Raw genomic sequence first — 13012 nt, forward strand, 5'->3', positions numbered from 1 at the left:
GATAACTGCTCCACTATAGTCACACACACACACACACAAACCCCCCCACAAACACAAACACACACACACACTGTGGTTCTACCACCACTCCACCAGCAAAGTGGAAAACCTAGACTTCTACTTTTGCCACACTGAAAGAAGTTGCCCCAATCCTGCTGGGATGATGACAGAGAAGGTAGAGGATGTTGTCAGTATTTTCATCCCTGTCTAGCAGTAACAACACCTTTGCCCCAATGTGGCAGTGGAGACTATGAGGGGAGCCTACATTTCCACTCCCATCTGGCAGTAATGAGGCAGCCCTCTCTTCCTCATTGGGGTGGCATCAGAGGAGGCTTAGTGAAGAGTCAGAGTATTGAAACTGTCCAGTGATAATAGAGCCACCTCCCTCCTTTGCTCCAGGTCACCTGAGTCCAGGAAGGGGAGGACTAAAAGGACATTACTAAAAATATACATATAGGCATATTTTTAACCCTGCAATTTCAAATCAGTTGCCTGTTAATGCAGACTTTATAAGTTTTCATTTTTATTTATTATGTATATTTAATAATAGTCCATCATGCCAAAGAAACATGATTTACTCATCCATTTACCCACAGTTGAAGGTTAGTCCATTTCAACTTTTTAAGCTTTACTTTTAAAAATAATCTTGCAGTGAACGTATCTGTGCCAAAGTACCTATAACTTGTGTATGTGTCTGTTTGTGGGGCTTTGAAACTAGATTGCTTGGTTCTAAGTCCAGAAAAAGAAAAAAAAATAGCCATACAGTTCCTTTTGACATGCTCAGTAATGGAACATCTTGACTGGAACACGATGGAATAATTTCTCTAATTTTAATTATAGGATTTTAGGCAGATAGTTATAGTTAAGACATTTTAGTTTTCAATCAATCATCACAGACCAGAAAATCTTCATTTGAATGAAATATTAAAGTTTCCAGCAAATCTTCCAATTTTTCTTTTGTAGCAGATAGCAGGAATTCTTCCAGTTATGCCCAGCTTTTCTCAGATAAATATGTTCGCACAAATTCTCCATCAATAAGAAGGCTTATATATTGGCTCATATACATAGAAATATATTTAGAATATCTAGGAGACCACATCTACTATTACACAATATTTTTGCCAGGCCTTGGACAAAAAAATCAAATTCCTAAATCCAAGATATAAGTTATACCAGCCATGCAGATTGCTTCTGTTAATTTATTTGTCAAATTTCCCAGAGAAATATCAGATCGTTCAGAGTACGACTTTTTATCCAAGTTTACTATGGTTCTTTAAAGAGATACACACCCACCTAAACTGACAAATTTGAATTATTTGACATTAAAAGCAAACATTTAAATGTTTCTTATACCTAATATTATTCATTGAAAATGTTTAAACCTAAGGACCACGGTACCTGAGAACGTTTAAAATGAGCAGAGTAGGGGGAAAAAAAAGTTACTTATGGTCGCTTTGAAATTATTTAGAGTAAAAACACTGAAAGTTTCAAAACGGATATGCACATGCAATTTACCAGCATGCATTTTGGAGAATGTGCAAGCTAGATTGAAATTATGGAAATGAAAGAACAAAATACCAATTTCCAGGAGACATAAAGCAAGACAAATTGCAAAGGAAAATATAAATAAGTCAGGCAGAAACCGGGGAAAAGGCAAGCGCTACTAGTTAATAATTACTTTGGGGACAATAGTCCCAGATGATTATTTCATTTCTGCACAAGGTCAGAGCTGCATATAATGGGCACCATTTTTATTTGGCCATCCACAAAATTAAGTAACAAGCTCCCTAACAACATTTTCAAGTGCTTTGGAATTTCAAGGTTTTAAATTATTCATTTTTGTACTTGTTTATTGTTACATATATTTTAGTTCACAAAAGCTATCACGAATTAAATTCGCATTAAAACTCATTATCAATGCAAATTCTAGCTAAGTCTCAAAGACGAAGAGATATGCAATAATTTGGGAAGAAGGGGAAAATAGTCATACCAGAAATTTAGACTGAGAATAGATGTTTCAGTTGAATACAGAATAGGGCTTTGAGTTTTTAAAAGCCATTACTTTGGAAATATATGGTTTCTGAAACTATTAGTAATCATATATACATATATATAATTTGTCTCTAGGAACCTAGAACCCTGAAAAACTGAATAATAGTGAGATTCAAAACAATGATATTCTGATGAAATTAGAAATGCATGTAAATTGCTTACACAATGCGAGGCTCATTGTTGAAATTTGCTATTGTACATACAGTGGGGGTTCAATGTTAAAATCAGCAGAAATAACATTGAAAAGAGGCACCAAGCAGAAATAAGAAGGCATTTTTCAAAATGCAAAAAAAGAAAGGACAACACTGAGATGAAGAGATTAGTTTTTGCTTTGTTTTGTTATGCTGTAATTTAACTTGCTTATCTGAAAATAAACTAACATTGTTGAGGTAAATTTAATAGGAGAAATATTCACAGAGTTAGGTTGGAGATATTAGGTCAGAAGATTCACGCCTGTGGATATTTTAAACCTCCTTAGACTGTATATAACACCATCCGTTTTCTTATTGGCATGTCAAGAGCCTCAAATAAGGAGGAAAGATCAGTAAAGGAGATACACTGAGAACATTTTTTTAAAAATGAATTTGCAGGAAAGCTCACATTTTCATGGCTAATACCCTTTAATTTATCATCAATTGTCAATTGTTATAGGAAGTGAGTTGTTAATGCAGTGGAATGGTCTGAACTTCGAGCTGATAAGGTGGAAAGGCATAACCAACAAAAAGACTGAGAGTCTATAAGACAGATTTGATCACTAACTTCTTGGATAAGCGTGATTTCTAAATTGGGGTGGGATAAGAAGAGGGGAGCACGAACAGTAGAAGCCATTGAAATAGAGAGGAAAAAATTAATAATATCTAGGAGAATAAAATCAGGAAGAACTGGATATCCAAGGCTGGCATGAAAGAGTAACTTGAATTGGACTAACCCTACCGTAGGAATTATGCTGGACAAAATTCAATTTTAAAACAAACCTGCCTGAACACATTAGAAGATAACCACTGCAGGCACGACTTGAGGGCCTGAAGTCCATGAGAAAAGACAGCACAAGAACATAAGCTCCTCCACATTTACCTCTCTTTTCCCTAAGGCTTTATACCAATTCACAGTAAGTTGAAATGGAACACAAGGAGAAAGCTTAGTCTTGCTGACTGAACAGAGAATATGGTCCTGAGTTGCCAAATGACCTGGGATGAAAGTGGCAAAATCCGTGAGAGGAGACAACTAGAAAGAAGTGAGCCAGGGGGCTGGACCCATAGCCAAGTGGTAAAGTTCACGTGCTCCACTTCAGCATCCCAGGGTTTCACAGGTTTGGATCCTGGGCACAGACCTAGCACCACTCATCAAGCCTTGCTGAGGTGGTGTCCCACACAGCAGAATTAAAGAACCTACAACTAGAATATACAACTATGTACTGGGGAGCTTTGGGGAGGAGAAGAAGAAGACAAAAAAAGATTAGCAACAGATGTTAGCTCAGGGCCAAAAAAACACAGATGAGCGAAAAAACTACGTGTATGGTATTTCCCTGAGGAATTGGCCAATTCCAAAGATACTCAAGCACAAGGGAAGACCAAGAAACCCAGACTAAAACAGCATCTAGGAGGCTAAAGAACAGTGCAGAAATTTCCTCAGTCATATATTGCTGAGAAGATGAAGGCTAGAGTTCAAATCTTGCAAATGTGAAAGGGATGGGGTAGACACAACCAACCCTAGGAGTAAGGAGAAAACTGAAATACACCAGTCAGAAAAAGCTAAAACCAACCAATTCAGCATCAAGATACACAACTGGTACTCTATCTGCCAGCCAAAAAGGAAATTTAGTCTTGTTTGGAGTAGATAACACCATCTAGAATCTCTACACTTTTTAATTAAAAGTATGTGGCATTCCATAAAAATCACGAGACATGTCAAAAAAATATGATCAAATGATTGAATACAGACGATTCTTATATTGAGATAGAGAGTGATTTAAAAATAAATATAATTAATAAGTTCAAGATATTAGAGGGAAAGGTAGAGAACTCCATAGACTCTCTCTCTCCCTCTGTCTATATATATATATGTGCACACATATATATACACATATGTGTATACATATATACACACATATGTGTATTCAAGTATATATATCTATATATATATTCATATGGAAGTATACTTGTCAAATGAAAATATGGGAATTCCATACTCAAATACAGAATAACTATGTTTAAAGAATCAATATGTAACTTTAATAGTAAATTATACATAGTAGCAGAGCATAAATGAACCAGAATAACAATCAGAAAAATAAAACTAGGTGAAATAAAAGACAAGACAGAATTTATGTGTCGGTGTGTGTAAAATATACATGGGACAGAGTGAAAATTCTTACCATATGCATAATTAAAGTCTCAGAAGGAGAAGTATCTATTTCTGCGACAATAAATAGATAAATATTGGGATGAATGCTAGCCAATAATTTTTCAAAACCAATAAAAGATGGAAAACTTTGGATTCAAGAATCTCTACAAATTCCACACATAACTACAGCTAACAACAAAATAGTCAAACTATTAAAAACCAAAGAGGTAGCTGTTAATACAGTGAGAGGAGAAAACAAAAAAGAAAAAATAACACATTACCTTTAAACGAGAGCTGTTGATTTTTCAACAGAAATTGTGGAAGCCAGAAGACAAAGGAACAACATCTTAAGGTGCTAAAAGATCCTATTTCTCTCAAAAAGCCTTTTTTCTAAAATCAGGTATCCTCCCTAGCTACTCATTTAACCACTTATTAAAGTGTCAATCCTTTAGTGCAGCTAATTCTAGGAAAGTTATTTGAATTAATTCATAATAGTTTCCCTAATGTGTACAGGAATGCTCTTAATTTTCCCTCAAAATTTTTAAGAGGACAGCTCATTTATACATATGAATTTACATGTTGTAACATTTCAATCAGGGTGTAGGAGAAATTTTTAGGCAAAGGACCCAACTTTGGCTATATAGGATCCTACCCTACTTCTGGGTGGCATGAGCTTGATTGATCTGTGGCTGCACACAGTATAAAATTCATCTCCAAAAACTTATGAAATTAAGATTGTCAGAACAAGACGAGGATGTTAATGTGTTAAAAGCTCTGCCCTGATAACAGAATATTTTAACTTACAAATATTGTATTGAAATTCCAAATTCTCTGCATTCTTCCTATAACTACTTTATAACTTGATGAAGGACTTCATTTAATATGATTGTTGCATATGAAAATATCATCACAGTACACCAGACCAAGTCTATATGTCTGGAATCTGGAACCCTATTTATATTTATTCCATAGGCTTATTTTGTGACCTTGGGCAAATTGCATAACTTATTTTATTTTAATTGTGAATCACTTAAAAATGAGCATCACAATCTCTACTTGACCTTCCTGATGAGCTCCTATGGAATCAAAAGAGACATTCCATTTAAAATGTATGCTCATTTTACTAAAGAATAGATTATATAGTTCAATTATCTCCTTTTATGGATAATAAAGGTAAGACCAAGTAAAGAAAAGGATTGGCCATGTATATGTTGCTAGTTCAAGACCAAGCCCAGTTCAGAATCTATGCCCACATCATTTCTTATTGGCACAAAAAGACTCTATAGGAATATATAATCATGGTATCATCCTCATTATTCTAATTTAATCATATTTGTTTCCTCCAAATACTTCATTAAAATCATCTGTATTGAGTGCTCGCTTCGGCAGCACATATACTAAAATTGGAACGATACAGAGAAGATTACCATGGCCCCTGCACGAGGACGACACGCAAATTCGTGAAGCGTTCCATATTTTGGGGATGGTTCAACATCTGCAAATCAATCAACATGATACACCACATCAACAAACTGAGTAATAAAAACCACATGATCATCTCAATAGATGCAGAGAAGGCATTTGACAAGATCCAACAGCCATTTATGATAAAAACTCTGAACAAAATGGGCACAGAAGGAAACTACCTCAACATAATAAAGGCCATATATGACAAACCCATAGCCAACATCATGCTCAATGGGCAAAAACTGAATGCCATCCCCCTGAAAACAGGAATGAGACAAGGATGCCCTCTGTCACCACTCTTATTTAACATAGTACTGGAGGTCCTGGCCAGTGCAATCAGGCAAGAAAAAGGAATAAAAGGAATCCAAATAGGGAGGGAAGAAGTGAAACTCTCGCTGTTTGCAGATGACATGATCTTATATATAGAAAACCCCAAAGAATCCATTGGAAAACTGTTAGAAGTAATCAACAACTACAGCAAAGTTGCAGGGTATAAAATCAATTTGCATAAATCAGTAGCATTTCTATACTCCAGTAATGAACCAACAGAAAAAGAACTCAAGAACACAATACCATTCACAATTGCAACAAAAAGAATAAAATACCTTGGGGTAAATTTAACTAAGGAAGTGAAGGACCAATATAATGAAAATTACAAGGCCTTTCTGAGAGAATTGGATGATGACATAAGGAGATGGAAAGACATTCCATGTACATGGATTGGAAGAATAAACATAGTTAAAATGTCCGTTCTACCTAAAGCAATCTACAGATTCAACACCATCCCAATCAGAATTCCAACGACATTCTTTACAGAATTAGAACAAAGAATCCTAAAATTCATATGGGGCAACAAAAGACCCCAAATTGCTAAAGCAATCCTGAGAAAAAAGAACAAAACGGGAGGCATCACAATCCCTGACTTCAAAACATACTACAAAGCTACAGTAATCAAAACAGCATGGTACTGGTACAAAAACAGGTGCACAGATCAATGGAACAGAATTGAAAGCCCAGAAATAAAACCACACATCTATGGACAGCTTATCTTTGACAAAGGAGCTGAGGGCATACAATGGAGAAAAGAAAGTCTTTTCAACAAATGGTGCTGGGAAAACTGGAAAGCCATATGTAAAAGAATGAAAATTGACCATTCTTTTTCACCATTCACCAAAATAAACTCCAAATGAATCAAAGACCTAAAGGTGAGACCTGAAACCATAAGGCTTCTGGAAGAAAACGTAGGCAGTACACTCTTTCACATCAGTATTAAAAGGATCTTTTCGGACACCATGCCTTCTCAGAGAAGGGAAACAATAGAATGAATAAACAAATGGGACTTCATCAGACTAAAGAGTGTCTTCAAGGCAAATGAAAACAGGATTGAAACAAAAAAACAACCCACTAACTGGGAAAAAATATTTGCAAGTCATATATCTGACAAAGGCTTAATATCCATAATATATAAAGAACTCTCACAACTCAACAACAAAACATCAAACAACCCAATCAAAAAATGGGCTGGAGACATGAACAGACATTTCTCCAAAGAAGATATACTGATGGCCAATAGGCACATGAAAAGATGCTCATCATCGCTGATCATCAGGCAAATGCAAACCAAAACTACACTAAGATATCACCTTACACCTGTTAGAATGACAGAAATATCTAAAACTAATAGTAACAAATGTTGGAGAGGTTGCAGAGAAAAAGGAACCCTCATAGACTGCTGGTGGGAATGCAAACTGGTGCAGCCACTATGGAAAACAGTATGGAGATTCCTCAAAAGATTAAAAATAGAACTACCATACGATCCAGCCATCCCACTACTGGGTATTTATCCAAAGAGCTTGAAGTCAGCAATCCCAAAAGTCCTATGCACCCCAATGTTTATTGCAGCATTATTTACAATAGCCAAGACATGGAAGCAACCTAAGTGCCCAGCAACAGATGAATGGATAAAGAAGATGTGGTACATATATACAATGGAATACTACTCAGCTGTAAAACAGAACAAAATTGTTCCATTTGCAATAACATGGATGGACCTTGAGGGAATTATGTTAAGTGAAATAAACCAGCGAGAGAAGGATAATCTGTGTATGACTCCACTCATATGAGGAATTTAAAATTATGGACTAAGAACAGTTTAGTGGATACCAGGGGAAAGGTCGGGTGGGGGGGTGGGCACAAAGGGTGAAGTGGTGCACCTACAACACGAATGACAAACATTAATGTACAACTGAAATTTCACAAGATTGTAACCTATCATTAACTCAATAAAAAAAAAAAAGCTCATCTGTATTGAGGGGTAGACATGGCTCTGGATAGTTCAAAAGTAAGGAGGAGAATAGTGTCTATTTCATTTATTGGACAAATATTTGAGTAAATACCTTATGTAAGGCATTGTTCTAGGTGCTTTGGATATGTGATGGTCAATAATAATTATTGACAATAATTCCTGCCTTTGTGGTACTTGCATTCTAACAAAAGGAAACAGCTAATATAGAAATAAACACCAAAATATATAATTTTTACATAGTGTGTTAAAATCTGATAAGTACTGTGGGGAAAAATAGAGATAATGTAGGTTTGGTCATGATGGGGGGAGAGTGGAGGTTGGCTGCTGTTTTATATAGAGTAGACAGCAGGCTTCGTGGAGAAGATGATGTTTGAGTTTGGGGCAGTACTTGACGGCAGTGAAAAGGTTAATGATGAGGCTATCTAGTGGAAGGGATTAGTGGGTGCAGCCGCCCTGAGAAGCAGCCAAGAGGCTAATGTGGTTGGGACAAAGGGAGTAGTAGGCTGAGGGTAGAAGATGAGGTCTGAGTGGTAATAGGGCCAGATCACGTAGGGCTTGTTCAGCCTTCTTAAAGAATTTGGCTCTTCTTATAAGTGAAATGGGAAGATGATGTAAGATTTCGAACAAAGTGACAAATAGAAATGGCAGGCAATAGAATATATTGGAGTATATGAGGAAGTCATTTGGTGTAAACCCAATTTGGCCTGACTTTGTTTTTCCAAAAGGGGCTGACATGGCCATTGAGCATGCATTGTATACCTGCTTTAAACATTTTGTACGGCAAGAGCAAATGGCCTTAAGATAAAGGTGCAACTTCCCCCGACACTGGCATTTCCTTAAGGATAAGCATCTTTCCTTAGGCTAGGAACTGATTGCTGCGCTCACCTTTGACCACCCAGCTCACCTGTGACCACCCAGCTCGAGACCACAGACCTGCCACCCTGCTGTGTCCACCAGGACAGCAGACCTACCTGCTATGTCCATCAATCGCTGTGCTGACAGAGCAGTCTCTCGACTATTGTAAAAGCGACATTTCAATCATATATGAAACATCATCTTTGGGGGTATATTACCACTCTGTGCACCCCACTTCTTTGGTGCCCTTTCTTCCTTTAGGAAGAAAGGCCCACAGCCATGGTCCTCACATTTTAGCTCAGAATAAACTCTCCCAAATTTTAATTTATAGATTGGTTATGGATTATTTTCGTTGACAAAAGGAACCATATGGCTTTATTATATGTTAAAAGGATCATTTGATTTGCTATGTTGAAAAGAGATAGAGGAGTAGGATGGGAAAGAAAAAGAAGCACAGAGGCCTGTATGGTGGTTACCTCAGAAATCCAGGCATCTGAACATGGTGGTTGGTAGCATCACGGTGAAGTGAAGGTGAGGAAAATGGTTTGGTTCTGGTTACTCTTTGAAGCTAGGGCCACAGTATTTCCTGCAGGATAGTCTATAGGGAAAGAGAGAAAAAAGGTGAGTCAAGAAGGAATTCACTTCTGGTATTAGCATCTGAAAGCAGCTGCCTACAACTAAGTTAAGAAACACCGAAGGTAAAGCAAGTTCAGGAAGGAAAATCAAAAGTTGTCTTTTGGGCATATTATAACAAAAAATATTAAATGAAATGGATGGCAAACTCGACCCATTTATCATTTATTTCAAAATGAAAAGATGGAATACATTGATTGCTCTCGTTCTGCCTTTCCTAACCATTCCCCCGAGCAGTATAGGGAGTGAACGTAATAGAATCAGTGATATTTACTACCTTTTTGAGCATAAATCTTCACTTGTTCAATTTCAAGCGAGTACTGTGGTCCCTTACAATTTCTTTTTTTCTTCAACCTCTTCAAATATTTGGCAGGAAAATGGTCTTATCGGGTCATCACAGAGCCTTCGCTGTTGCTGAGCTAACAATACATTTTGGGAAAACTCCATTTAAATGTTGCAGATGAAAATCTATGCCTACTCTCGATGTCACTCCCAAACACGTTGGAAGATGAGCCACAGGGGAAGTCCATATGTTAGAAAGGCATGCTTCATTTAGCTGTTGCAACAGGATGGCTGAAGGGTGCTATAGATGGAGTTGCTCAGAAAAGATTGTATCTCTTGGCTTCTGGCAAAGAAAAAAAAAGCATAAAAAAAGGCTGTGCTAAGGGCTAAGAGCTTTATTGAAATTCTACAGAAGGCTTACAAAAACTGTGAGCTTCTGACTTGTTATCAGGTACCTGCATTTGGGCATCCTGACACTCTATAATTGAAATTCATTGCTCGACCTTTAGTCTATAAAAATGGTATGCTGTCATTAGCACTGACTGCTTGCTATATTCTCCTGTCATTCCTTAGGCCAGCTTAAACCATCTCAGATGAAATAGCCTATTTCATGTCAGACCTCAGAGTTTGCCACTATTAAAGTGGAAAGCTAAAGCAATGTTTAGCAATGTGGTAAAGACTAATGTAGCAGGATTGCCAGAGAAGTAGGACTCTTTCTCTTTTTTTAGTTCCCTTAAAAATTAATGCTCTCATGTGGTACCATCTCTATTACACTGCTGCTGTCAGAATGAGAATTATTACTTTTTTAATTGCATTTTAATTTAACCTGCTAATGCCACACTGTCTACCTTACACTTTAAGAAGTATTTGAATGTTAGTTCAGCAATAAGACAAGTTAATGTAAGAATTACAAGGTAATATTTCACCCCCATGGTGTGAAGAATTGAGGCAATTATGTGGATAATTCAGCCAAAGAAAAAACCTTGCTGCCATAGTGTTTTGAAATATTTAGGCAAGAGAGGAAATCCTGGGATCAGGAGATTTATTTAACCCTTGGTTTATTCTGGAATGACTATATTTATCACTTGGTATCAAGGGTTATAGTCAGATGGTCAGAGAGAAGTCTATTGTCCCAATTATTCATGTTGTAGGGGAAGTCACCTGATTAACTGAGCATGGCTGTTGACAACTAGAACTGTTGAGTTGTCCCAAATTACCTAAGCACCTAGAGCTAACGAGGATTAACCTTCTCATGACTTAAGAAACTAAATAAAAACACCACGAAAAATGAGTCTGCTTTTCTCTCCTCCACTGTATGGTCTCAATTTTCCTTCAGGTGATTTAGAAGCATGGTATTGTGATTTGTGATAAGAAATACATATTGGGTCTTCATCTCGTTCTGGTAGAGAGCTCCTGAGACCCTTGGACTATTTTAAGTGATGAGACTGATAAAGGTGTCTTTTGATATGTAAGTGAGGTGGCTTTTGGAATGTCCCTAGATCACCTAAGGATGGAGCTGGTCACCAGAGGAATCAACCAAGTGATTGGAGGGTTGGAACTTTCAGTTCCACACCCCTGACCTCTGTGGAGGGGAGGGGGGCTGGAGGTTGAATCACTGGTCAGTGGGCTATGCTTTAATCAATCATGCCTATGTAAAGAAGCCTCTATTAAAACCGCAAAAGAACAGAGATCAGAGAGCTTCCAGGTTGGGGAAGACGTGAAAGTGCTGGGAGAGGGCCCAACCTGTGAGGGCATGGAAGCTCAGCGCCCTTTCCCCATACCTTTCCCCGTGCATCTCTTCCATCAGGCTCTTCCTGGGTTATATCCTTTTATAATAAACCAGTATTCTAGTAAATAAAATGTTTCTCTGAGTTCTAGGAGCCTCTCTAGCAAATTAATCAAACCAAAGGAGGAGGTTGTGGGACCCTCTGACCTGTAGCCAGTCTGTCAGAAGCACAGGTTACCTGAACTTGTGACTGGCGTCTGAAGGGGGAGGGGCAGTCTTGTAGGACAGAGCCCTTAAGCTATGGAACCTGTTGCTATCTCCAGGTAGACAGTGTCAGAATTGAGTTGAATTGTGGGACACCCAGCTGGTGTCTGGAGAATTTCTTTGTAGTGTTGGGGGAAGCCCCCCACACATACACGCTAGAATTGGTGTCAGGAACATAATAGCAAGAAACAGAAAACAAATGGCTTTTTTTATTTGTATTTTTTTGTTTTTAACCATGAGTATGAAATGATCTTTATAAAAGCAAAGTACAGTAGTTAAGGGTGATGGAAACAGTTTTCTCAAACTAATCCTGTATTCTGTTCTAGATCACTCATAAATTTAACATATGCCTAACTGCAGAACCTTCTCTTTTGTCCCTTTTTTTCTATCCTTTCCTTGAAGAGTCCAAATTTTTTTTAAAAAATTTAAATCACAAATTCTCTTAATGTAGTCAAACAGCATTAGATTGAGCATGAGAGTACCCTGGTTCACGTCTTGGCTTCATTCCTAATGAGCGTGGGGATCCTAACAGGGCTCCCTCCCCATGTCTAGCACCAGAATCTTTACCCTAAAATAAGTAGTTTGTATTTGAGGAACTCACAGGCATTGTTTGCTCTCCTGAGCTCTGATTCTCAGGATCTCTGGGAATTTCCTTGCCCCTGACCAGTGAAGGATTGCTTTTTGAATCACCCCTCCCATTACTGAGGGTTCCTTGAATGAGGGACCTGAAGTTCTGAAACATGCCTCAGTGGAGCCATATGATGGTCCTGCAGACACCCTGACAAGATTCTCCATGGCACCATCCCTGAAATTGCCATCCTAGAGCCAATATCACACAGGGAGATGAAGGCCACCATGGGTAAGTCAGCGTTATAATTAAACTGTGAGATAGTCATTGGGATTTTGCTATTAAGGAAGAACGAAAGAGGCTGCCATGCTCTTTGGGTGTGATGCTCACAGAGGCTCCCAGGAGGCACAGGTGAGTGCCTAGAATAACACCTGTTCCAGAGTTATGTTCAATGAATATTTGGAGAAAAGAGAAAGAAATAGAGAAAGGAAGAAAAGAAATACAGAAAGTGACAGTA

At 37.8% G+C, this 13012-nt stretch overlaps 1 non-coding gene across 1 annotated transcript; it reads left to right on the forward strand.

The window, feature by feature from the left end:
* The first annotated feature begins 5768 nt into the window (after nucleotides 1-5768).
* On the forward strand, nucleotides 5769-5875 carry LOC111773027 (U6 spliceosomal RNA). Its single transcript, XR_002807235.1, has one exon. It is a non-coding gene; the product is annotated as a U6 spliceosomal RNA (small nuclear RNA).
* Nucleotides 5876-13012: the final 7137 nt, after the last annotated feature.

Source organism: Equus caballus, chromosome 3 (assembly GCF_041296265.1).
Source record: "Equus caballus isolate H_3958 breed thoroughbred chromosome 3, TB-T2T, whole genome shotgun sequence".
Taxonomy (NCBI): Eukaryota; Metazoa; Chordata; class Mammalia; order Perissodactyla; family Equidae; genus Equus; species Equus caballus.